The 26,283-nt window shown below is 47.0% G+C and overlaps 1 long non-coding RNA gene across 1 annotated transcript; it reads right to left on the bottom strand.

Moving 5' to 3' along the window:
* Positions 1-390: 390 nt before the first annotated feature.
* LOC148108212 (uncharacterized) lies at positions 391-25,120 on the bottom strand. The gene is made up of 4 exons (XR_015720840.1): positions 24,903-25,120; positions 24,146-24,280; positions 18,658-18,827; positions 391-690 (listed from the first exon to the last, which is right to left on the bottom strand). It is a non-coding gene; the product is annotated as an uncharacterized LOC148108212 (long non-coding RNA).
* Positions 25,121-26,283: the final 1,163 nt, after the last annotated feature.

The following is a 26,283-nucleotide window of genomic DNA, read 5'->3' as shown; positions in this document are numbered from 1 at the left end:
CACTGAGGTCCTTATTTGTGGGGTAAGATTCCAGCTAAGGAACAGCTGACCCTGGCAGGATGGTGTGCCCACCGAGCTCCCTGGATGCACCTTGGGGATGAGCAGGCAGGGGGCACTGTACAGAACGAAGTCCTTAGCTGGAAGCCAGGGCCTTGCCTTCTGACGTCTGGTCAATCATCTTCTAGGTGACCTTGAGCAGGCCTGTTAACCTCTAACATCCCCCAGGCTCAGTTCCAGTGTCGGTAAGATGGGGACAATGTGAAGAATTCAGGATCAGGCAAGGGTAAGGCGACAGGCTCTCAACTCAGGCATACAAGTTCAGAGGGTGCCAAAGAACTCAGCAATTAAGATCAATAATATTTTAATGCAGTACTTTTTGTTATGGTAAAATACTCCATAAAGTTTACCATTTTAACCATTTGAAGTGTTCAGTTCAGTGGTGTTAAATACATTCACACCATCCCCTCCAGAACATTCTCATCTTCCCCAACTAAAACTCTCCCCATTAGGGGCGCCTGCGTAGCGCAGTCGTTAAGCGTCTGCCTTCGGCTCAGGGCGTGATCCCGGTGTTCGGCTCAGGGCGTGATCCCAGTGTTCCGAGATCGAGTCCCACATCGGGCTCCTCCGCTGGGAGGCTGCTTCTTCCTCTCCCACTTCCCAGCTGTGTTCCCTCTCTCGCTGGCTGGCTCTCTGTCAAATAAATAAACAAAATCTTAAAAAAAAAAAACACCTCCTCCATTAAATACTGACTCCATATTCCCTGCTCCCCCCAGTCCCTGGCAACCTCCATTCTGCTTTCTGTCTCTATGACTTCGACTACTCTCCGTACTTCATATAAAGGGAATCATACAGTCTTAGTCTTTTTGTGTCTGGTTTATTTCACTCAGCATGATATCCTCCAGGTTCGTCCTTATGGAAGCAGGGGTCAGAACTTCCTTCTTTGTTTGTTTGTTTATGATTGTATGTATTTATTTGAGAGAGAGAGCAAGCGAGCGCACAAGCTGGGGGACAGGAGGATGGAGAGGGAGAAGCAGACTCCCCACTCAGCAGGCTGGATCCCAGGACCCCAGGATCATGACTTGAGCCGAAGGCAGGTGCTTAACCGACTGAGCCACCCAAGCACCCCTTGAACTTCCTTCTTTTGTTTACCCATTCCTCCGTCCATGGACATGTGGGGCGCTTCCTACCATTTGACTGGTGTGGATAATGCTGTTATGAACCTGGGTGCACAGGTACTGTTTAAGTCCCAACTTTCATTAATACGATATTTGATAAAAATGAAAACTCATGCAATAAAGTCCATGATGAATAAACTGTCAAAATGTTGAAGACGAGATCAGGACAGCGCTGTGCCGAGCCGCACGAGAGTCCGAGGCCAAAGGGAGAGTGGGCAATTCTCATCTGGCACAAGCCTGTTCGCGGCACCCCTTTAAGCCGTGGCCCCCAGGCCCCTAGTCCAGGCTCTGAGGAGGACGCGAGGAGCCTGGCTGAGCCCCTGGGCCTGGGAGCCTCCTCTCCCCCAGCCACTCTGGGCTGATCTAGGAACTGGGGTGATGGAGAAGCCTCTAGGTTGGAAAGCTGGAGCCAGAGCTTGCTCTCCGCTTGGGCAGATTCATCTTAATTATTCCCCCAGATAACAGTCCTTTCTGGGGCTGAGGCACCGACTTACAGAGACAGTCACTGTGTCTTCCTTCCCTTCGAGTTGTTTTGCCAAGTGACACCAGGAGGAAGAGCCGTTTCAGCCCCCCAAAGATGAGAGCCCACGAATGAAATCCCCCAAAGGGACTGTCTTCCCTTAGCCACTCGAGAAGCATCCCGTGAGCACCTGCTGTGTGCCGGGCAGTTAGCGGGTGGGAACGAGGGTTGACAGAGATGGGTGAGCTGTGGCCCTGACGCTGAGCAGCTCATAACGAAAGATAAGTCAGGAGTGGAGGTATGCCAGGTTATAGGGTATGAGAGAGGACAAACAAAGCGGACTGAGAAGCCGTCTCAGCTCTCCTTGGCTGCTGAGTGTGTGTGTGTGTGCGTGAGTGTGTGCGTGCGTGTGTGCTCACGCGAGGATGGGGAGGGGCGGCCCGGGTCTGGCTGTCCAGGAGGAGGCAACGCCTCTCTGAGGCCTGCACTTGCCTGCTATCCCGAGACTGACCAGCAGATGGCGGGAGCGCTACGGGAAAGTCAGGGACCGCTGGGGAGGGAGGAAGGGAGGGGGACAGGAAGAGAGACAGATACAGACAGTATATTAGTCTGTTTGCGCCTTCATAGCAAAATACCGTAGGCTGGCTGGCTTAAACAACAGAAATCTCTTACAATTCTGGAGGCGAGGAAGTCCAAGGTCAAGGTGGCAGCAAGGAAGGTTTCATTCTGGGCATGTTCTCTTGGATGGCAAGTGGCTGCCTTCCCACTCTGTGTTCACATGGCCTTTCCTCAGTGCATGTAGGGGTGTGGGGGGGTAGAGACAGCCAGCCAGACAGATGTTCCTCTTCATATAAGGCAACCAGTCCTCTTGGTTTAGGGCCCCATCTCCATGATCTCCTTTAACCTTAATTACCTCCTAAAAACTCTCTCCCAGAAAACAAACGCAGTCACAGCGGGGGTCAGGCCTTCGACATATGAATTTCAGGGGGACACAATTCAGTCCAGTGCAGAGAGCTAGAGAGAGGAAAAAGGGGGAGAGAGAGGGAAGGAAGAAGGGAGAGACAGGCAAAGGGTGGGGTGCGGCGAGGGGAGGGAAGAGCCTGTGGCACTGGGTGGGGATCCGGATTCCTGGTCCTGGGCCAGCTTTGCCATTCGCCTTACTGAGACCCTGAGCGAGTCACTCTTCCCTTTGATTCCCCCATCCTCACCTCCAAAGGGGGTAGTGGTGCACCCCATCCCCCGTGCACGCTGAAGTAGTCACAGAGAGGAGGGAGCTCTCAAGAGCCTCCCCCCATTTCCTCACTCAGGGATACAGCAACCCTATGAGATGGGCATTACATTAGCCCCATCTTTCAGGTGAGGAGACCAAGGGTCAGGGAAGTTAAGTGGCTTGCCCAAGGTCTGAGCTGAGACTCAAACCCGGGTCTTCTGACCGCAAGGTCTAACCAGGAGGGTGAGCACCCTCGGAGGGGTAGAAGATACAATACAGACAGGAAGGAAACTTGGAACTCCTTGGCATAGCCGAGGTTGACAAGTTGGTCTCCCACTGGGGGCCTCTTTGGAGCCCCCACAAAACCCTTGAGAATGGGCAGGTATGGTGGAGCATACTTGCAGGGAACACAGGCCCCGGAGGGAAGGGCCTGGAAACTGGCCCAGAGACCGAAGAAACACTCCTTGGACCCGAGGTGACCAAAGAAAGCTGCCCGAGAGGTGGCCTCTGTCCTGCCTTGGTTTGCTGACAGTGAAGTCCCTGCAGCTCTTGGCTTCTGCCGTGTGGTGTGAGCAGGGCTGTAGGCAGAGAGGGGAGAATCTACTCCTTTGCTCTCAGAGACACACGAGGGACGCCTGAATCTAATAAGTTAATCTAGACTCCTAGAAACAAGATTAAATTTTCAAATAAAAGCAGGCTCTGACAGCTAAGGCATAAATCTTTTATTTAAAATAGAGACTAAACCCATTCAAATGCAATCAGCGATGACAGATGCAGATAGAAACAAGCTCTGATAGAGTAGTCGCCGCGTAGACTTGTTCGCTTTTGGTGACATACCACACAGGGTGACCTTAAGGACAGTCTGCGCGCCTCAGCAAATAGTGGGGCCTTTGCATCCATTTCCATGCGCTTTGTCGGCCCAAGGTGGGGCCAGGGTAGTTGCTGGGGCAGGTGGGAAGGAGCCGGCCTCGGAGGTCGTGGTCCAGCTGCCATCACCCCAGCTGCCCCAAGAGGGCAGGGAAGGGGGTCAGCAGCCTTTGGACATATCTGGAGCACCAGCGAAGCATCTCGAGGAGGAGAGGAGGGGGAGCTGTCAAGAGCAGGGGGGAGGTGGTTGAGGCAAGAGGATAAGGTAGACAAGGACAAGGGGAGAATTTCCTGCAGCGGCCAGAACAAAGGGTGAAGTTCTGAGGACCCCAAACCAAGACAGTCTTCGGCCTCAGCTGCTCTGGAGGAACATTTCTGAGTGCCAGCCAGACACTGTGCCTTCAGCACACGATCTCATTTAATCCTCACATCAAATCCTTTTACAGATCACCGGCTGACGCTCAGAGGGGTTAAGTCCATGCCTTAATTACACAGCCAGTCAGTGGCAGAGCCGTGAGTCTGCCCCAGGCGTGCGGAGCCCAGCCCCTTGCTCTCTCTACGTGACACTCCACAGCTCACAGATACAGAGATGCCCTGCAAACGTACCGACACCTCATTTGTTCTAATGCAGGCAAAGCACAGAGAAGGATTTCTCTTAAATATTGCCCCTTAGAAGCTTTTCCATGCTTGCTGCCAGACCCCTTCACTGCACAAACTCAAAGCTGCCGCTACAAACATACACCCCTTGAGGACAAGGGGGTTCCCAAGTGGCTAATCCCATGAGTCCCTTTCAGGGAAATGTTTAACAGGATGCTGGCGACAAAGCAAAGCCCCATTCCAGACCGCGTGTGTGAAGTAAGTTCGGGAAACACCGCCTGCTATAACCCCTCGTGGAGAGTCGCTCGACACATGAGAACGTTGAAGAATATTATGACAATTCCTGCAGAAAAGAAGCCTGTTTCACCCAGCATTTCCCCCAACTTATTTGAACATGAAACTGTTTTTGTTTCTCTTACTGGACATAAGATCACATCGACCCATCTTCCAGACGTTGATCTCAGAGTATCATTTCAGGAAACACTGATCTCAGAGTATCATTTCAATTTGGCCCATAGCTTCCTGCTTCTCTAGAATAAGTACCATGGAACATGAAATTTTCACCACTAAATACTTGAAACACACCCAGAGAAGCCACGGTTGACATTGCTCGTTCTCAATACTTTTTAGGTTAAGTGTCCTTAGGTAATTTGATGAAAGTTGTGGGTTTTTTCCCTTGATGACGAGAAGAAGCTCCCATATACATTACGCAACATACACACAGTCTGTTGAACTTAGATTTAGGGGTTCACGGGTCATTTGTTGCCCATAGGCCTGAAGTCGTGAAACTCTGTTTTAAGTCATCATCAGCTTACGTACCCCCGTGTTACTGGCAGCCGAGCACTAAGGGGCAGGGAGGTGCAAGCCTGCTGGGGGCAGGGCCACTGAGAAGGTCTGGGTGAAAGGGCCAAGCACAATCCTGGCCTTCTGACAAAGAAAACCTGGAGAGTCACAGCAGCTTCATGTGTTCAATGCATGGGGCACTCCACAGGGGTCTGGGATGGGGGTGGGGGCAAGGCATTAAGCAGCTTGGTGAGCAGAGACCCCTCTGCAGGTCTGAGGGACTGCTCCTTCGTACAGTCCTGTGGGGAGTCTCAAGTTCAGAGCTCCACCTCTCTTGGAGCCTCCCATAGCCTAGTGTATGAGAATCCTGTTGATGCTTGCCTAACATCCCTTCCCTGTCCCCCTTATCCTGGGAACAGCACCCTAGTTGTCCTTGAGGAGTCACCCCACTGCACACTGGTTTGTTTGTGGTATGGATCTGACCTCACCCCCAAACCCAGGATGATCTCATGACCCAGACCTGGACAATCAGAGGCCACCATCTTTTTGGTCACAGTGATTGGTTCAGGAATAGGCTTGGGATCCAAGCCAGGACAATTAGTGCCAAAGGGATAAATTATGGGACTTTTACAGAGAAAGAGTAGTTTTCATGGGGTTATTCATAAAAAAGTATGCCTGGAGTTGCTAGTGGCCACCTTGACCCATGAGGGGGAGATGGCCCAAAAATGGATCCTTTCCTGAGGAGAGCAGGTGAGAGATGGAGAGTGGGGGTGACCCAATGAGACTCTTCGTGTCTGTATCTTGCTATGTCCCAAAGTAGTCCCACCACTGGCACAGTTACATGGACCAACACATTTCCTTTGGTGCTTAAGACCACGTGAATTAGATTTCTGTTACTTGTAACTGAAAGAGTCTTAATTCCCGTGTCTTAAAAACAAGTCACCTGGATTAGAATTCCCTGGTAGCTGAATTAGAATCTTCAGGAATATGGAGATGATAGGTAGATCGAGCTTCCTGGGGAATCAAAGGGTCAAATAGCTCTAGCTTTTGACAGTCTCATCCAATTTTGCACCATGGAAGGATGTAAAATGCTCAGTTGGGGAATCTAAAACTACTCACATGGGCATCAGGTGAAAAGCCCAGTAGTCAAGATATTTTACATGGTTGATCCTTAGTTTATTCCAACTCTCCAGCTCTTGAATGGGGCTAAGAATCATGTGATTGTGACAACTTCTCAGCTTTGTACAGGATTGGGAGACTGTTCTCTGTTCCTCAAAACTCATTTCCTTATCTTCCTGTACCCACAGCTAGACTACACTTCTCAGACCCTTTCTGGTAGATGTGGCCATGAGCAGGGTTCTAAGCAATAGAATGTGAGCCAAAGGGTTGTATGTTACTTCCAGACTTGGCTTATAAAAAGCTCCTTGGATATTCTTCATGATTTTCATCCTTCTAGCTTGATGCAAATAAACACAAGGACGTTCAAGGCCATATTGTTAGGTGGCAGAGCAACGAGCAGGAAGGGCTCTGGGTACCAGAATCACTCTGGGAGGTGAGCCTCATGACAGTCAGAAGTCCCTGCTTGGGGCACTACACAAATGAGAAATAGATGTCCATTACGTTAAGCCACTGGAATTTTGGGGTTTGTTAGTTGTTTTTTTAACAGTGAATTTTTATGAATTTCAGATAACTTTTCCAACTGTTGATTCATCTTTGCTTTACAAAAACTCTGGGTGGCAGTCTGGGAATGGCATTTTACGTATGAAAATGCTTGTCCTAGCTAAACTAGTTGACGGGAGGATAGAAATTGGTTCTAAAGAGAGCAGCTTGATAAAGATGTGAAAAGATCATGATGATGGGCCCTTCCTTGGCCCTGACCCACTTCCTGTTAGTTTAGGCTCTTCCCTGGGATTCAGCACCCATCTTCCCACCCACTCTGCCCCCATCCCTTCCACAGTGAAGACTCTAGGGACTCTGCCTCTGTCCACGGTCCTGAACCTTGGGTTTACAGAGCAGTGTAGTGGGAATGATCCTGGACTCAAACACTAGAGATTTTCCTTCTAAACATATGTTCCCTTGGAAAGTCTTTTAACCTCTCCAATGGTAATTTCCTTAGCTGTAAAATGGGAAAATTATACTTTCCCCATGAGATTGTTCTGGAGATTAAGTAATGTGGAGAAACTATTGGTGTAATAGGTGTGGGTTTTTTTGTTTGTTTTACATCCCCTTTCCCCCACTTTTAAAAAATATAAAACCTCCTCCTTCCTCTCCCTGCCAAAAGTAGCAGGTAAATTGGTGACAATTTCATACTTATGTGTAATATTGACTCCAAGAGCCAATTGTTCACTGAGGTTTGAGTGAATTAAGAGAATAAAACAAACAGATTCTGGAGACATTAACTCTAATTACTATGGCTGCTACCGGCTATATGGGAATATTCTAAGAGTTTAAGGGAAATTTGAAGCTTGAGTAAAGGTCTGGAGTTTTTTGCCCCCTCGCCCTAGTCTCTTCATTTGTAAAATGGTTGGTAGAGGGGTGATGGCTCGGTGGTTTCCAACCCCACAGAACAGGGGCATCTTTTAATATTCTCAACACTCATTGATCCCCATCTTTGTAATCATTTTGTCAACGAAACACACTGCACTTATTAAGGAATAACAAATTCATTTCCCCAATTTTATTAATAAAAGACATTTAGAAGTGATTGTGCAATAAAAACAGTATTAAGCCTCCCAGTTTAATGAGGTGGCTGATGCTTTAGTTAGTCTGTGTGGCCTCATTATCAGCTAATGTGTGGATTCCCTTAGGTTTTCTGAAATTTTGCCAAGAATTCACAGAACCCAGTGCTACTTCTGTGAACCTCAGAGCAGGAGTCATTGTTTTCAATGGACTCTCAGGATCCTTCCAGCTCTGACCTGATTCTGTTGAGCTCTGATGTACCAAGAGGGGTGGAGCAGAGCGGGCCCAGAAGAGGAGAGAGGAGATGCGGTTCTTGTGGGTCAGCAACATTTACCTTGGGGATTGGAATCATTGAGACATCCCCTGGTGTTTTGTTTAATCCACACCTGAAAGATGGAATTCATAATCCCTTCCACTCCTTCCACTGTGAATATAGTGAGAGGCAATCTGAATGTGTGTGTGTGTGTGTGTGTGTGTGTGTGTGAGAGAGAGAGAGAGAGAGAGAGAGAGAGAGAGAGAGAGAGAGAGATTGATTCACTGGAAGGTTGGTTTATTAATGAAAAACATGCCTGCCAAGGGAAATAGTCAGTTGGCCTCCTTTCTGTCAACACCCCCCCCCACCTCCCTGTTGCACATGACATGGGAAACTAATCTGAAACCAGACAAATGCTGGGTGGGCATAAAATTAGAGTTAAATTCATTGGATAGTTTTAATGACATGGTCTTCAAACTCTGATGGCTGTTGGGCTATATAACTTCCTAGAGGTTTTATTCAGGCCCTTTCAGGAATGAGGACCCCACTCTGTCGCAGATAATGCTGGAAGCAATCCACTAACACTTTACCTTTTGGCTCTGCTGCTGACTTGTGCCTGTTAGCATGGGACCCACCTGAGATACTCAAGCTGCTGTACCTCTTACCTGCTTCAGGGTTTAGTGCCAGCTGAAAGTCTGTTCTCTTAGTATGGCGGAGACCCTGGGGTGGCCCTCTAGCATGGGCACAGGGGAGAACAAGCTCCTTCCTCATGCCGATGGACTCCTTTTGGAATATCTTACTGGTTGTTTTCAGCCTCAAGGGTGCCATTCTCAAGTTAAAATGACAACCAGTCTGGATTTGAGCTGATATCATTATGAGTCCAGGGCCCATTCTCTGCAGTCAGCGCCACCCTACATGCTTCTCTAAGGCGCCCTGACTTTAAACTCTAGAAGCACAGTGCGTCCTAGCCCACTCTGTACAGGAAGTTAAGCCAGAGGGCCCGGGGTTCTGGAGCAGGAGGAGCTGTCCTCCCAGGAGAGGCTGACCCTTACCCAGCTCTGCAGGACTCAGCACAGGGGAGGATTTACTCTCCTCCCGAAGTCTCAGTGCTCAGCCTTTCCCCTGGTTTATGAGCTGAGTAGGGAAAGGGCATGTTTGACCTTTTCAGTTTCTCCCTTCTCATCACTGTAGTTGCTACAGAGAAATGAACTTCTTTCATGTTTTTCCTGCTGCCAAAAAACACAGCAGCCACTTCTGAGGACTAGATGTGTGGTTTGCTATAAGCCTGGGAACTCAGTCTTGAATTCTGATGCCTGCAGCCCAACGGCTGCCACAGCCCAGGTACCAAGCCGAGGCCTGGGAAGACCTCCCCCGGGCCTGGAATTGAGATTTCCCTGGGAGGGTAGAAGCTGATGGGGCCACATGAGGTCCACAGGAGCCATTCAACTTTACATCTGCTCTCAAACCCTGCTCCCTCCCCAACTCTCATCCCCACACCCTATCTTTGGTCTTCCTGGTCGACCCCTAGAACAGGCACATCTCTCCCCAGCTCTGTGAGCCCACCTCCACCTGCTCACGCTTCTGTGCTCAGGAAGAACTGCTCCTGTCTTGGCGCTGCTCTTCACCTTGTGTGTTGTGGTGTTCCCTCCCTTCCTTGTCTCTGGGGCTCTGTGTATTTGCAGGCTTTCTCCTTGTTTAGAAAAAACCAGGTGCCATGGTTGACATCTTAAGAAATCATAGAACCCTCCTCATCTTTCTGCATTGCTGAGTATATTTCTGGTTTCTACCCAAATGATCTACTAAGGTGAGAATGTTAATTTATCCAAGTGGGAGCATGTCGACATCACCTAGAAATAAAGGTGCCAGCACTCAGAATAAAACTCCAGCTCTTCATGATTTGGCCATGCTCGCCCTGACCTCACCTCCCATCTCTCTCCATTACTAAGCTCTGGCCACACAAGCCTTGATTCTGGTCCTCAGGTGGGCCGAGCTCCCTTCTGCTCAGGGCTAACCAACCCTTTGGCCTCAAGCACACTTCTCTGCATCTTTGCAGTGGGCTCCTTCCCATCCTGTAGGTCTCAATTTGGGCTCCCCTGACCTCTCCATCTTGCTCCGCACTTCCCCATACCTCTCTATTAGAACTTATTTCCCTGATTTACTCTCCTTACTGCACTTATCAATTTCAGAATTCATTGTGGTTTTGTTTTTTGGTTTTTTTTAGTTAAAATTTTTTAGGGGCGCCTGGGTGGCTCAGTCGTTGAGCATCTGCCTTCAGCTCAGGTCATGATCACAAGGTCCTGGGATCGAGTCCTGCACTGGGCTCCCTGCTCAGTGGGGAGCCTGCTTCTCCCTCTCCCTCCTGCCTGCTGTTCTCCCTGCTTGTGCTCTCTCTCTGTAAAATAAATAAAACAAATTTTTTTAAAGTTTCAATTTTAATTCTAGTTTGTTAACATATAGTGTTGTATTAGTTTCAGGTGTACAACATAGTGATTCAACACTTCCGTACATCAGCCTGTGCTCATCACAAGTGCTCTCCTGAATACCCATCACCGGTATCACTCATTCCCTCACCCACCTCCTCTCTGGTAACCATCAGTTTGTTCTCTAGAGTTAAGGGTCTGTTTCTTGATTGCTCTCTCTTTCCCTCTCTTACTTTTTTTTCTTTGCTTGTTTTGTTTCTTAAATTCCACATATGAGTGAAATCATATGGTATTTGTCTTTCTCTGGCTGACTGATCTTGCTTAGCCTTATACTCTGTAGCCCCATCCATGTCATTGCAAATGGCAAGATTCCATTCTTTTTATGGCTGAGTAGTATTACACTCTCTCTATATACAGTGTGTGCGTGTGAGTGAGAGAGAGAGATTAACTGGAAGGTTGGTTTATTAAGGAAAAACATGCCATATATATACACACACCCCCCACATCTTCTTTATCCAATCATCAATCAATGGACACTTGGGCTGTTTCCATATCTTGGCTATTGTAGATAAGGCTGCTACAAACACAGGGGTGCATGTAGCCCTTTGAATTAGTGTTCTTGTATTCTTTGGGTAAATACCCAATAGTTCAATCTCTGGATCATAGGGTAGTTCTATTTTTAACTTTTTGAGGAATTTCCATACTCTTTTCTCCAGTGGCTGCACCAGTTTGCATTCCCACCAACAGTGCAAGACAGTTGCCCTTTCTCCACATCCTCATCAACACCTGTTGTTTCTTGTGTTGCTCATTTTAGCCATTCTGACAGGTGTGAGGTGATATCTCCTTGTACTTTTGATTTGCATTTCCCTGATAATAAGTTTGTTGAGCACCTTTTCATGAGTCTGTTGGCTTTCTGTATGTCTTCTTTAGAGAAATGTCTGTTCATGTCTTCTGCCCGTTTTTTAACTGGATTATTTGTTTTCTGCAGGCTGCCTTTTAGTTTTGTTGATTGTTTCCTTCACAGTGAAGAAGCTTCTTATTTTGATGTAGTCCCAATAGTTTATTTTTGCTTTTGTTTCCCTTGCCTCAGGAGACATATCTAGAAAGACGTTGCTATGGCCAACGTCAAAGGAGTTCCTGCCGGGGCTCTCTTCTAGGATTCTTATGGTTTTAGGTCTCACATTTATTAAATGGTCTTCAATCCATTTTGAATTTATTTTGTAAGGAAGTGGTCCAGTTTCGTTCTTCTGCATGTGGCTGTCCAGTTTTCCCAACACCATTTGTTGAAGAGACTGTCTTGTTCCCATTGGATATTCCTTCCTGCCTCGTCGAAGATTAATTGACCATGTAATTGTGGATTTATTTCTGGATTTTCTATTCTGTTCTATTGATCCGTGTGTCTATTTTTGTGCCAGTACCATACTGTTTTGATTACTACAGCTTTGCAATATAAACTGAAGTCCAGAACTGTGATTCTTCCAGTTTTGCTTTTCTTTTTCAATATTGCTTTGACTATTTGGGATCATTTATGGTTGGTTCCATACACATTTTAGGATTGTTTTTTCTAGCTCTGTGAAAAATGCTGTTGGCATTTTGATAGGGATTATTAAATGTATAGATTGCTTTGGGTAATATAGACATTTTAACAATATTTGTTCTTCCAATTCATGAGAATGGAATGTCTTTCCATTTCTTTCTGTCATCTTCAATTTCTTTCATCATGTTTATCATTTATATCATTATAATCTTCAGAGTACAGGTCTTTCACCTCTTTGGTTAGGTTTATTCCTAGGTAATCTTACTATTTTGGGTATAGTTGTTAATAGGATTGTTTTCTTAATTTCTCTTTCTGTTGCTTCATTATTGGTGTATAGAAATGCAATAGATTTTTGTATCCTATGACTGTACTGAATTTTTAAAATCAGTTCCAGCAGTTTTATGGTGGGGTCTTTAAGGTTTTTTATATAGAGTATCATGTCATCTGCAGATAGTGAGAGTTTTACTTCTTCCTTGCCAATTTGGATGCATTTTATTTCTTTTTGTTGTCTGACTGCTGTGATCGGGACTGCCAGTACAGTGTTAGATAACAGTGGTGAGAGTGGGCATCCCTGTCTGTTCCTGACCATAGAAGAAAAGCTCTCGGTTTTCCTCCATCGAGGATGATATTAGCTGTGAGTTTTTTGTATGTGGTCTTTGTTATGTTGAGGTATGTTTCTTCTAAACCTACTTTGTTAAGGGTTTTTATCATAAATGGATGTTGTACTTTGTCAAATACTCTTTCTGCATCTATTGAAATGTTCAGATAGTTCTTATCCTTTCTCTTATTCATGTGACTTACCATGTTGATTGATTCGCAAATATTGAACCAACCTTGCAACCCAGAAATAAGTCTCTCTTGATCATGGTGAATTTAAAAAATTTTATTGTTGAATTTGGTTTGCTCGTATTTTATTGTGAATTTTTGCATCCAGGTTCATCAGGGATATTGGCTTGTAGTTCTCCTTCTTGGCAGCGTCTTTATCTGGTTTTGGTATCGGGGTAATGCTGACCTCATGGAATGAATTTGGAAGTTTTCATTGCTTTCCTATTTTTTGGAATAGTTTGAGAAGAATAAGTATTAACTCTTTACGTGTTTGATAGAATTTGCCTGTGAAACCATCTGGTCCTGGACTTTTGTTTGTTGGAATTTCTTTTATTACTGATTCAATTTCTTTGCTGGTTATCTAGTCTATTCAAAATTTCTATTTCTTCAGTTTCACTTTCTATGTTTCTAGGAATTTATCCATTTTTTCTAGGTTGTTCAATTTGTTGGCATATAGTTTTCCATAATATTCTAATTGTTTGTCTTTCTGTGGTGCGCATTGTTATTTCTCCTCTCCCATTTGTGATTTTATTTATTTGAGTCCTTTCTCCCTTTTCCTAATAAGTCTGGCTAGAGGTTTATCAGTTTTATTAATTTTTTTGTCAAAGAACCACCTCCTGTTTTCATCGATCTGTTCTATTGTTTTTTAGTTTCTGTATTCTTCATTTCTGCTCTAGTCTTTATTATTTCCTTCCTTCAGCTGGTTTTAGGTTTTGTTTGTTCTTCTTCTAGCTCCTTTAGGTGTCAGGTTAGATTATTTGCGATTTCTCTTGCTTCTTGAGCTAGGCCTGTATTGCTATATTCTTCCCTCTTAGGACAGCCTTTGCCGCATCCCAGAGGTTTTGGACCGTTGTGTTTTCATTTTCATTTGCTTCCATGCATTTTCTTATTTCTTCTTTTATTTCCTGATCGACCCTCATTGTTTAGTAGTGTGTTATTTAATCTCCATGCATCTGTGGTCATTCCTGGTTTTTTCTAGCGTTTGACTTCCAGTTTCAGAGCCTCATGGTGAGAAAATATACATAGTATGACTTTGATGGTCTTGAATTTGTTGAGGCTTGTTTTGTGAGCTAATATGTGATCTATCCAGGAGGCTGTTCGTGTGCACCTGAAAAAAGGGTGTTTTCTGCTGTTTTAGGATGGAATTTTTTAAATATCTGTCAAATCCACTTGGTCCAATGTGTCACTCAAAGCCACTGTTTCCTTGTTGATTTTCTGTTTACATGGTTGTCCACTGGTGTAAGTGGGGTGTTAAAGTCCCCTACTATCATTGTATTATTCTCAGTTCGGTCCTTTATGTTTTATGTATTTGGGTGCTCCTATGTTGGGTGCATAAATATTTACAGTTGTTACATATTCTTGTTCGACTGTCCCCTTTATGATATACAGAGTCCTTCTTTGTCTCTTGTTACAATGTTTGTTTTAAAGTCTATTTGTCCTATATAAGTACTGCTACTCTGGCTTTTTTTTGATCCATTTGCATGATAGATGTTTCTCCATCATTTTCAATCTGCAGGTGTTTTTAGGTCTCAAATGAGTCCCTTGTGGAGCAATTTGGGCATTTGGGGGGGATGTTTATCATTTTATTTTCTCTTAGAAAAGTTGGTGGGCAATGCCGCAGTTCCTACAAGTGGCCACATGAGGGCAACTCCAGGAAAGCACCAGCTGGCCACAGGGGGCCACAACCACAGGGAATGAGATGGGCACCCAGCATTGGCCTCTGGAGTGTCTGGGGCACTCTCTTTCCTGCAGAGGTCTGAGGCCAACAGGGCTAGGGCTTGGATGGTGACAGTTAACCAAGCTGGGTGGAAGCAGATAAACAGGTAAACAGCTGGTAGGGCAGCAGAGGTGTGTACCTGCTGGACTTCAGCCCTGAGTGTATCTTGTTCTTCTCAGCCTCTTCCCACTGTGTAGGGACCACCAAACCTTCCATATGTGATAGCCAACGAAAGCTGACTAAACACATAGATGACCATCTCGAAGGCCATCGGAAAATAATCTACCTTCGTGCCTGATTGATACTGATAAGATTTCACGCCAGAACAAATGAGCAAATGCTTCCCTAGATTCTGCACAGTGTCTTGGGCATTGATTCTCTACTAGAGGCTTCTGGACATTGAATCAACATCTGCTTGAGGTTTGCGGGGTGAGGGCATCTCAGCATCGAGATACACATTGATTCCGTTGTACAATTTTGGAAGCCCATATAGAGTGATAAATTTGGCTGTGTTTTGCTTGAACCATCTATCATTAAATGAATGTCCACATTAAAAAACCATGAGATTAAAATAAATACATAAATAAAATGAGTCTACAAGAGACAGCGTATGGATGTGGTTTTTGTTTTGTTTTGTTAGAGAAGGAGAGAGAGCACGAGCGGGGTGGGGAGGGGCAGACGGAGAAGAAGAGAGGATCTTAAGCAGGCTCCATGCTCAGTGCAGAGCCTGACATGAGGCTTGATCTCACGACCCTGAGATCATGACCTGAGCCAAAACCAAGAGTTGGAGGCTTAACTGACTGAGCCACCCAGGTGCTCTGGGTCTTGTTTTTTTTTCTTTTTTTTTTTAATTCATCCTGTCACCCTATATCTCTTGATTGGACCATTTAGTCCATTTACATTCAAAGTAATTATTGATAGATATGTATTTATTGCCATTTTATTACTTGTTTTGCAGTTGTTTCTGAAGACTTCTTCTGATCCTTTCGTGTCTTTCTTTCATGTTTTGCTGACAGAAATCATCTTTTAAAAAAAAAGAATTCGTGTCTGGGGGCCTGGGTGGCTCAGTCCGTTGGGCGTCTGACTCTTGATTTTGGTTCAGGTTGTGGGATTGAGCCCTGAGTTGGGCTCCTCATTCAGCGGGGAGTCTGTTTGAGATTCTCTCTCTCCCTCTGCCCCTCCCCCTGTGCTTGCGCACTCTCTCTCTCAAATAAATAAATCTTTAAAAAAATTAGTGTCACTTTAATGTCTGTCTACACCATAGGACACGAGCTTCACATGAATTGAGGTTTTGCCCATCTTACTGGATGCCGTATCCTTAATGCCTAAAAGAGTGCAGGGCTCACAGGAGGCATTTATTCACATCTGCTGAATGAATAAGGATGAGGAGTCACACACGAAGTACTCACATGTGCATGTCTGTCCTTCCCGTTTGGGGAATCTCTACCCCAGCACCTAGTGTCTTGCCTTTAGCATACATGTGAAAGAAATGACTCAAAGGACCCCTCGTCCACTAGATGACCTGCCTTTTAAGGGGACAGACCAAGCTGTGTGTTTCTCTGACTTCCCGGCCTCTTAAAGAATAACCACTCAAAGTGCCTGCTGAATTGAAGAGATTCCTTTGAAAGTGTTGTGTTGACAATGTGGGTAATTGAAGAAGAAGAGGGTCTGTCTGGTCCTTCAAATGTGACTTGGGGGAAAAGCTAACACCTGGCGTTCTCGCTCTCAGCTGTGGGTTCCGGATCATGTGAGTGCAAAGGCCACACCTCACCCAGCAGACGTGTTGATGAAAAATGGGGAGAATCCGCCCAAGAGGCTGAGTGTCAGAGGAGCGGTACAATATCCTTCTGACACTTGAAAATTGCAAATTTGAAAGGTTCCTTCTCACTTGTCAGCTGTCCAGGCCTCCTCTGCACAGACGGATTCCAGGCCTTGCCCTCCCGGGCTAGATTTCCCACGGCCTGGGAGTCAGCCAGCTGCTATCTCTGAAATCCACTGTGGGCACAGTAACTCAGGTGTCCTAGGCACTCGGATTTCAGGGAGTTTTATTAGGGACTCTTTCAGTGACAAGTGATTATAAAAAGGGAATATATTGGCTCAAGCACTGAAAAGATTTGGGCTAGAAGTTGCTTCAGGCATGGCTGGATCCAGGGGGCTCCGCTTGTCTCTGCTTCGTTTATTCTTCACGTGAGCCCCTCCCAGGGGGCAGCTGTTGAGGGCAAGGTAGCCCCTGGGTGCCCCAGACTCATCGTTTTAATTGCCCTAACATTCTATTCACCTCATCCAGCCACCCGCTATTCTGTTTGGTTTTGGTTTTTGAATAAGCCAGGCATATTCGTGTCTTGGGAAATGTGCACTATTCAAGTGCCTGGAAATCCCTACCTCCTCCCTTCCACAGCTGCATCCTCATTCGCTGACCTCCTACAAGACTCTCCTCGGATCCACCTTCCAAAGGAGGCTGAACCTGACCGCCTGATTTGGAAACAGAATCTATGTCCGCAGCAGTCCAGTTCTTCTTACTTTGCTCCCCCACCTTAGCCATCACTGCCTTCTAATTTCCTCTGTATAGTATTTATGTATTATCCCTACTGCCCTATAGCCACTAGAATGTCTGTTTTATTCACTGATGTATCCCAAGAACCCAGCTGAGTCCTGTCACGTAGGAGTTGCTCAATTTGCTGGATGAATGCATGAAGCAGAAGGAAATTAATCCAACATCCAGACATTAGAAATACAGCAGTGAACAAAACAAACAAGCAAAAAAACCCCTCTGTCCCTTTGGATCTCACTTTCTGGGGTGGAAGGCAGACAATAAATGAGATTTTTAAGAGGTACTAAGTTTACGGAGTTTCAGGTGGTTAGAAGTGCCAGGCAGGCAAACACAGCAGACACCCACAGTCAAGACGCGCCCTATGCCTGTCATATGCTGAGAACCGAACAAGGATGGAGATGATTCTTGCTCCTTCTGCTGTTTTAATTTTATTCTTTTTCAAACTGAGAGAAGACAAGCACACCACTAATGACAGTAATAAAGCTTCTCCCGGACTTATTCACAGGTGGTGCTTGCTTTTATTTTCTTTCCTTTCTCCATTTGGGAGCAGGCATGGGCAGCCCCCCGCCAGTCCGCATTCCCCTGACATTTTCTACTCACATGGTAAAAGTGAAGAACTATGCAGACCGGCCAGGAGCTGGTGGTGTTTGGAAACCCCTCTTGGAGCTTGCTGCATGGAGAAGCAGCCCAAACCAATAAGCAGGGATTGACTTGCACTGGCATTAATGTCTTTTTGTATTGACACCAGTATTTTATCAAAACCTGTCTGGGGGGAACATCCACCTTCATATTGACTTAAAATAGAAGATATTGCAGGGTGGGTGTCCTATCTACATAGCACAGACCTCTGAATACAAATATAGAGGTAGAATCAATATTCCATCATGGAATCATGATCTAGCTTTCAATGTTTTGCAAAAGAACCTCAAGATGAATATTGAAGCACAGTAATAATTTTGAAATGCAAATTTTTTTTTCATTTTAGTAAGAGTTGGATGCTCCCATTGTCCTTTCTGTGTGGGCAGCAGAAAAAGACTGCCTCCCCCCCCCCACCCCCGTAGGAGGGATATGGGGAAGAATTTGCAGAGCAGAAGGCTGCCCCAGCGTTGCTATTTGCTTGAGACTTGAGAATCAATTGTGGACGCACCCAGAGCCTGTTCATTTACCCCATGGCCCACATCCGGATCCTCTTTGACCCCTCTCTCACTTCTATGTATCCCTCTGTTAACTTCACTATACTTTTGCCTCCAGTGGTCAGCAGGTGCCACTCTTGGGTTCCTAGAACCATTTAAACTATAGGAGCTGAGAGCTGGGAGGAGGCTTGGTGTTTATATCCCCCTGGGTTAGTTGGAGACTGGAGATTGAGGAGTGGGATTAGGAAAAACTGGCCCCTTGCTGCAGGTGGGACAACTCAGGAGGAGTGGCTTCCACTCCAGAGTTCCCTGGGGGACCAGGTGGAAGTTGCCCCCAGGGGGCTTTGGTTAAGTTCGCCTCTGCTTTGGCTTTCTCCCTGCCTTGTCTCCTTTTGCTTTCTTTTACTGGACCCCCGCCCCCCAACCGGGAGCATTTCCATAACACAGTACCTTCACATGAAGCCTTGTCTCCAGGTCTGCTTCTGGGGAATCTGACTGAAGACATACCGTTCATTCCACAAGCATTTATTGACCGTCTACTGTGTATCAGGCACCAGGGTCGGAGCTAGAAGCAAAACAGTGAGGTCCACGTCTCTGTCAATTTTGGTGCTTTAGGTGGCCTATAAAAAAGGGACATTAAACAGTAACTAATGATCTCCCCTGGATGGGAAGTCTGAGGGCTCCAGGAGCTCAGTGGTGTCATTAGGGCCCAGGTTCATGCATCTCTGCTCGGCTGGTGTGGGGTTGGCTTCACCCTCAGCTGGGAGCAAGTGGCTGCAGCAGTTCCAGCCATCACAGCTGGACATGACAACATCCAGAGGAAGAAGAGAAACCATCTCTTCTTGCGGCTTTCTTTTACAGCACAGACACTTTCCCTAGAGGTTCCCGCCTCCCTACAGGAATTACCTGGCCTGAAATGAGTCCTATACTCCTTCTTGAGCCCGTCACTGTCAAGGAAGTGGAACTATCCTTGGGCCAATCTGGTCCACCCTGGGATGTGGGGATTGGGGTGGTTTCTCCTAAGGTCCAGGGGATATTTGAGGGGATGACCACTGAAAGCAAGTGGGGTTCTGTTAAGAAGGAGAATGGCAGGCTGATGCCAAGTGGGGAACCGCCCACTGCTTCCTCTCCTCGTTTCCTTCCTGGCACTGCCCTCTGGCTACCATCTGACACTCTCTCATGGTTTTTACGACATGGTGACTCCCTGAGGACAGCAACCTGTCTGTTCTGCTTACCACGGTGTCCCTGTGAATAGCACAATGTCACATACGTAATTAAGCTCAGTAAGTATTTGATAAATAGGCGAATGGTCATAGGGAAGGAGATGAACAAATGGATGGGTGAACAGGTGCCGATTCATGAGAAGACGTGGAAGGAAGGCTGGGGTGGAGTTTCCATCTCCTCCCGTGGACAGTGTCCAGTGACAGTGGTAGGGGCGAGGGGACCTCTCCTTGACAATGGAGCCCAAGGATGAAGCAGGAGGGGCCTCCTTCCTGAAGCAGCAGCTTTGGGTGAGAAAGACCATGGCTCTGAGAGTGACCCGTGGTGTGAGTTTAGGTGGGGCCCCTCTGGGTCTCCCTTCTTTCTCAAGAGATATGGGGGGACATGGACACTTTGCTGAGCACCCATTATGTAGAGATGCTGGGGCTGCACTCAGGAAAAACAGGGTGTTAGGCCAGCATTTATGGGGATCTCGGGTGGGGCTCAGGTCCAGGGCTTCATGCTGAGGTGTGAAGGATCGGTGACTGGGGGTCGATACGGGGGGGTGGGGGGCAAAGCATTACAGGCAGACAACAAAGCAGGGTGAGTGGCCCTGAGGTGGGGCCGGGCTTGTTTGAGGAAAACAAGGTTGGTGTAGCCTGAACTCGGGGTGAGGTGGGGAGCATGGTGTGAGAGGTGGCAGTGAGGTCAGCAAGGGCTGGTGGGGAAGGGTGGCATGGGCCACAGCATGGGCTGCAGCCCTCACTCCGGGGTCATCGGACGTCACTGATGAGGTATGCCCGTCGAGTGCAGGAGGCAAGAATGGAGGGCAGACGGCCGTCTGGGACGAGGTGAGGGGTTGCTGCAATTTCCCAGCGACAGTGGAGGTGGCCGGGTCTGGCACATGACAGTGGCACAGCACAGAAAAGAGCTGATCCTGGAAATGCCTGAGAGGCAGGTCTGGCAGCCGAGGGCCGGAAATCCTGCCCTGCTGGGGCTTCAAGGACACTGTTCTCACCTGCTTACTGAGGAGCATAAAGCAGCTTCTGCCCACCACGGAGGATAAAATCCAGGGCTTTGCAGAGGGAAGCTTGCTTCCACCCGGTGCCGGGGTACGAAGGCGAGAATGAAGCATGATGCAGGTAAGAAATACTACGTCATCAATCATGCTTAGCTTAAATTAAATGCAAGGTCCAAACACGTTGCCTAGCATTCTTCACCAAACAAAGGCCGAGGTGGAAAACCAGCATATCTGGGGTATCTCTATTTGAAGCCGGAGGACAGGAGCCTCGTTAGTTTTGGTGGATACGTAGGTTGATAGTGAAAAAATAAGGGAAGTGTTGAGGGGCGTAAGTTCTGGAAAACCTAACACTCTGGCCAAAATGTCACAGAAAATGCATGGAACTTGGGAGTCGGAAGGCCTGCCTTGGAATCCCAGTCATGCTACTTATGAGCTGTGTGACCTGGGGCGGGTCACTTGGCTTCTCTGATCCTTCTGTTCCTTATCCATAAGGCCAGGATGATAACAATTGCTTCAGAAGGTGACTGTGTATGAAATGAAAAAATGTTGGTGCAAGTGCTTTGTCAGCTACAAAGCGCTCAAATGCCAGAGATTATCAAGAAAGTATTTTTTTAAAAGATTTTATTATCTGTCAGAGAGAGAGCGAGAGAGCGAGCAGAAGCAGGGGGAGCAGCAGGCGGAGGGAGAAGCAGGCTCCCTGCTGAGCAAGGAGCCGGATGCGGGACTCGATCCCAGGACCCCGGGATCATGACCTGAGCTGAAGGCAGACGCTTAGCTGACTGAGCCACCCAGGCATCCCAAGAAGGTATTTTTAAGCAAAAAATAAAATTAAAAAAAAAAAGGGTGATATTATTGAGTTGTGTTAATTTTGGGGTGTTGGGTAGGAGAATGTCTTTATCCTTGGGAGATGTATGCTGGAGTGTTAAGGAGTGAAATGTCAAGACATCTAAAACATTCAAATTTGGGTTCAGCAAAACCCAAAATTGTACAGCTCAGTGAATTATGTATTATACATCTATACACAGTTGACCCCTGAACAACTCAGAGGTCAGGGGTGCAAACCCCCATGCCGTTGAAAATCCACATATAACTTTTGACTCCCCCCAAAACTTAACTCTTCATAGTCTATTGTTGGCTAGAAGCCTTACTGATGACATAAACTGCCGATTAACACATATTTTATATGTTATGTTATACTGTGTTCTTACAATAAAGATAGAGAGAAGATGTTATTAAGAAAATTGTGAGAAAAAGAAAATACATTTATAGTACTGTACTGTATTTATCGAAAAAATCTGCATATAAGTAGACCTGTGTAATTCAAACCCACGCTGTTCAAGGGTCAACTGTCTATTTGTAAGTCTACATTGAGAGATATAAAGAAAATGTGACATAATATTAACCACTGGGGAATCTAACTGAAGGATATGTGTCTTATTAAGTTATTTAGGTTTTCAGTAGATTTGGAAACTTTCAAAATAGAAAGCAGAAGGAAAATATCGATGCCACATGGACTGTAAATTTAAGCAGGGAAGGTAAAACAGTACCCCGGAAGGTAACGAGAAGCATTATCTCCCTGACCTGGTCCTCTAGTAGGGAAACACAGACCCTGCCGAACTGTGGTCTGGCAGGGTCAGAGCAGAGGGAATAAATACCTCATCTTCTCTCCTGCTCCCTCCCAACTCCCCCTGGGCCTCCCCTGGGCTGAACTCCATCAAAAGCCAAAGGGAAAAGCCTGGTGGTGAAATCCATAGAACATCAGCCTCCAAGAGCATGGAGTAAGGGCAGAGGATGAATCCAAAGGGGCAACTGGAGAATAACCAGTACCCCTCCTTTTGCAGGGACTGGCAGGCAGAAGCCACAATGCCAGATACTACCTTTCCTCAATCTTCCTTAACACTGACCAATAGGAAGGTAACACCTGGCCAACCCTTCACCTAGAGTCTGTGCCTGGATCTGGAAGACTGGAGAGTGGTGTGTGAGGAAAAGCCAATCCCTCCCTCTCTGATTTTGGATATTATTGTGTGAGGACATGATGTTAGAAGCCATGCAGCCACCATGATGGATGGAAGGCCAAGAGGATGGCAGAGAAGCCCTTCGTAATTCTGCACGTAATGTCAACACGTGTGTGTTTGGCGTGGGGGCAGTTTCCACACGGATAGGTAGTCCTCCAATGCCAGCTGGTGTCCTCCAAGTATTCAACTCAGTTCTCACACTGTCTACCTGGAGACAGCATCTGATCCCCAGGTGGGGGCTCCATCCCCCAAGACCGCCTCTCCCCCACCCCTGCTTCAGATGCCAATCATCACCTGTGCTTCTGACCAGCCGGCTACAGACTGCAGGTTCTAAAGATGCTCTCCTTGAGTTCAACTCCTTAGAGCAGCCCACAGAACTCCGAGGAACATTTTGCCTATTAGATTACTGGTTTATTCTAAAAGGATGTAACTCAGGAACAGCCAGGTGGGAGAGAAACACCAGGCAAGGTCCTGAGAAAGGGCAAGGAGCTTGCAGGCTTTCTCTTGACCGTCTCACTCTCCGTAAATCTCCCTGACTGATGAAATCATTGACCATTGGTGGACTGAACTCAACCTCCAGCCCCTTTCCCCTCCCTAGAGCTTGGGGGTGGGACTGAAAGTTCCCACCCTCTGATCACATGGTTGGTTCTCTGGGTAACCAACCCCACCCTTAAGGTGGGATCCAAAAGTTGCCTGATTAACAGAACAAAATCACCTTTAGCTCTCCTCAATTAGGAAGTTCCAAGAGTTTTAGGAGGTCTGTGCCAGGAGTAAGAACAAAGACCAAATACATGTTACTTACTATAAATCACAGTGTCACACCCTTACTGAGTCCGCCGTTGTTGAGCAGCTGAGTCAAAGCTAGACCACCTGGCACCTGACTTCTTGCACGAGGAGAAGTCTCCCATCACAAGGGCCCCTTTGGTTGGCTATCTTGTCTCTGGCCGCAGAGAGCATCCTAGCCGCCATGCAGGTCGGAGTGGCCTCCTTGTCCCATTTCCCCTAGCTGCCCCCTCCTCCAGACTTCCTAGGTTTCCCACGCTGACCACAAGAAACAGAAAACATTGAAAACAAGGAACCAGGCAGGAAGGAAGAGAAAGGTAATGAGAGGAAATCTACTGCATCAGAGGAGGGAATGTAGAAATACGCTCTGTGATTTGTCAATAGAAATACAGGCAGCGAGGAGGCGATGCTTTGGCTGGGGCAGCAGGTGGTCGGTATCCTGCCCAGATCCCCCCGGATCCCTTCATCAGCTTGTGCACCCATCTCCCAGCTTCTGTAGGCTATGCTGCTACTAGCTTCCACCTGTGACCTTCAGGGGATGCTCCTTAGGCCCTGGAGCTGCATCCCTCCTACGGTAACCCACCAAGCCTCAGGTGGCCTTTGGCCAATGCGTAGCCCCTGCGGGAGTACACAGACCTCACTCTTCTGCTCCCAGGCTGGGCAAACCCCAAGGTCCCCTCTTGGGACCAGGCTGCATCTGGGAGGTCACCTCCACTGCCCCCTTATTTGGCTTCTTCCCCTTCCTCATCTTCTCCCCCACTCTGATTTGTCCTGGGACCATGTAGGAGGTGTGAAATCACATGGCGTCTCTATACCCCAGGGCCCCGGCCGGCACTGGCCTGTGTGTCTCAAGCTGCGTTGGATCTCTGCACAAACTTCCCCAAAGACCCCACCTGCTGTCCTACACAGTAGAGCTTACCAGGCCCAGGATTGCTCCGCTTCTGATTCTTTCTCAAGGATTCACTTCATCTGCAAGTGGCTTTTCTCACCATGGTATCATTCACCGAAGGAGGGACCTAAACGACAGAGAGGTCTGTCCTGCCCGTTGCTGTTTCTGCAGAGAAAGAAGCAGTCAGGAAGTCACGGAAGGAAGGGGACAATTGCCCCACTGTGGATGCATTCGGTTTTTCCCACCAAAGTGTCTCCCTTGATGAGGAGTCTTTGCCCTCTGCCGAGCCCCAGGTGTGTCAAGACCTTGAGCTCAGTGGATTGACCACCAACAGTACTTCCCTGGTTACCTACTTTGGTCACTAATCTGGGATGACATCAGTGGTTCCTAATTCTGGCTGCATGTTCAGGTCCCCTGGCAGCTTTTGTAATGTACACCCATCCCCCAGAAATCTGGGCAGGAGGCACAGGCCTCCATATTTTTCAAGCACCTCAGGGGACCTCAGTGTGTGGCCAGCACTGAGACCTGTGGCTTCCCCTGATGGAGTGTGTCCTCAGGGAGCCACCTGCCTGGGCCCAGCCTTCCCGGTCATCTCATTTCTGGAGAGGCTGCTAGGTCCTCATTGCTTCCCTCCTTCCGCTCCCCCAGGGTCACCCCTCTATTTTATAAAATATCGCTTTCTTTAAATATTCAAGTATGTGGCTTGTCTGAAACTACGAGCATTTCTCAAGATCATCCACTGTTGGTAACCGTAAAATCCAAGGGGACGGGGTGGCAGGGAAGATACCTGGGGGTTTGGTGGCCACTCTTCCGAGCCTCAAAGGTGTTTGTCTGAGTTTATACGGGGGCTGAAAACTTCAGTCTTCCCTGTGAGGAGCAGAGACCGTGGTAGAGCAAGGGAGGCCGAGGCGTGAGTTCAAGACGCCGCCTGCAGACTTCTTTCCAACACGCCAGCGGACTTTTGTGACGTGCCCATCAGATTGCAAACACTGCTTTTTAAAACTTCACCTTTTATCACTCTACAAAAGACAGGAATATTTTACCAATATTTTACTTAGAAGTGCCACTCTGAACAACAAGTTAGCTCTTATGAAATCGTTCTCGCTTGTTCTTTTTCACCCGAGTCAAGGGGAGAAAAAGCCAAGCTTGATCTTCAGCTCAATAACCTAAACCTCAATTAATTACCCAGAAAGATCTGTCCTTTATTCCAGTCTAAACACTTCAATGCCCACCATCAAAGGCACAGGCAGGCCGAGGAAGAGAGTTTCAGATCACCTTCACCACCGCACTTCGGGAAGTTCTGACCTTTTAAAATAATTTTAGAGGACATGTTAATTCCTTCCCTTTGATGGTTACCCTGTGGATTCTCCTATTTTCCTTTCTCTCATGTCTGCCGGTTAGGAAAGACACTGTATTTTAATTACAATTCCTTATTTGCCCAAGGATACAATATCCAACTCCTGGCTTATATAGAAAAATAAAATCATTTGTTTGGACCCACATAGGAAAATCATCATTTAATGCATGGTTCTTGCCACTTTGTGATCAGTTTTTACGGCGTGGGAGTGGGTGATAAATACACGTAACATTTATCAGCTGTGTAACCAGGTCATCTGGCCTCTGGATTCCTAAAAACATTTCTTTTAAAGTTGTAGTTATGAACCAAAGAGAAATATCATCATTTTCCAGTGCACGCCCACCTGCTCTTATTATGGCTTTTGTCCTATTGTCTGGGGTTTGCTCTTCGTACGTCCATCTTTCTACTAGACCAGTGGGTCTCAACTCTGGATGTGCATGAGTGGCACATGGGGTTTAAAAAATATGAATGTGTAAGCCCCTGGGCCAGAGATCTTGAACCAACTGGCCTGTTAGGGGGTCCAGATGCTGGTATATACGGAGGACCCCCCAGGTGATTCCAGTGTTTGTGTGAAGGTTTTAGAACCACTGTTCTTGACCATCAGCTCTTCCTGGTGGCAGGGAGCAACACTGCCTCCTTCGCCCGGTACCCCAGCACCTGCCACAGAGTCTGGTACAGGACAGACACTCTGAAGTCTGCTAGGAATCATGTCCCGGAATGAACATGGGGTCTGGAACCACCACACAACAACATCACCCTCTTCTGATGCATTTCCAGGTTCTGTGTGTTAGGTGAGGAGTCTTAGATCATC

The sequence above is a fragment of the Ursus americanus genome, chromosome 21, assembly GCF_024610735.1.
Source record: "Ursus americanus isolate L20-20 chromosome 21, mUrsAme1.1.p, whole genome shotgun sequence".
Taxonomy (NCBI): Eukaryota; Metazoa; Chordata; class Mammalia; order Carnivora; family Ursidae; genus Ursus; species Ursus americanus.
Note: the sequence above shows the minus strand (reverse complement) of the source record. Positions and strands in the feature narration are given on the sequence as shown.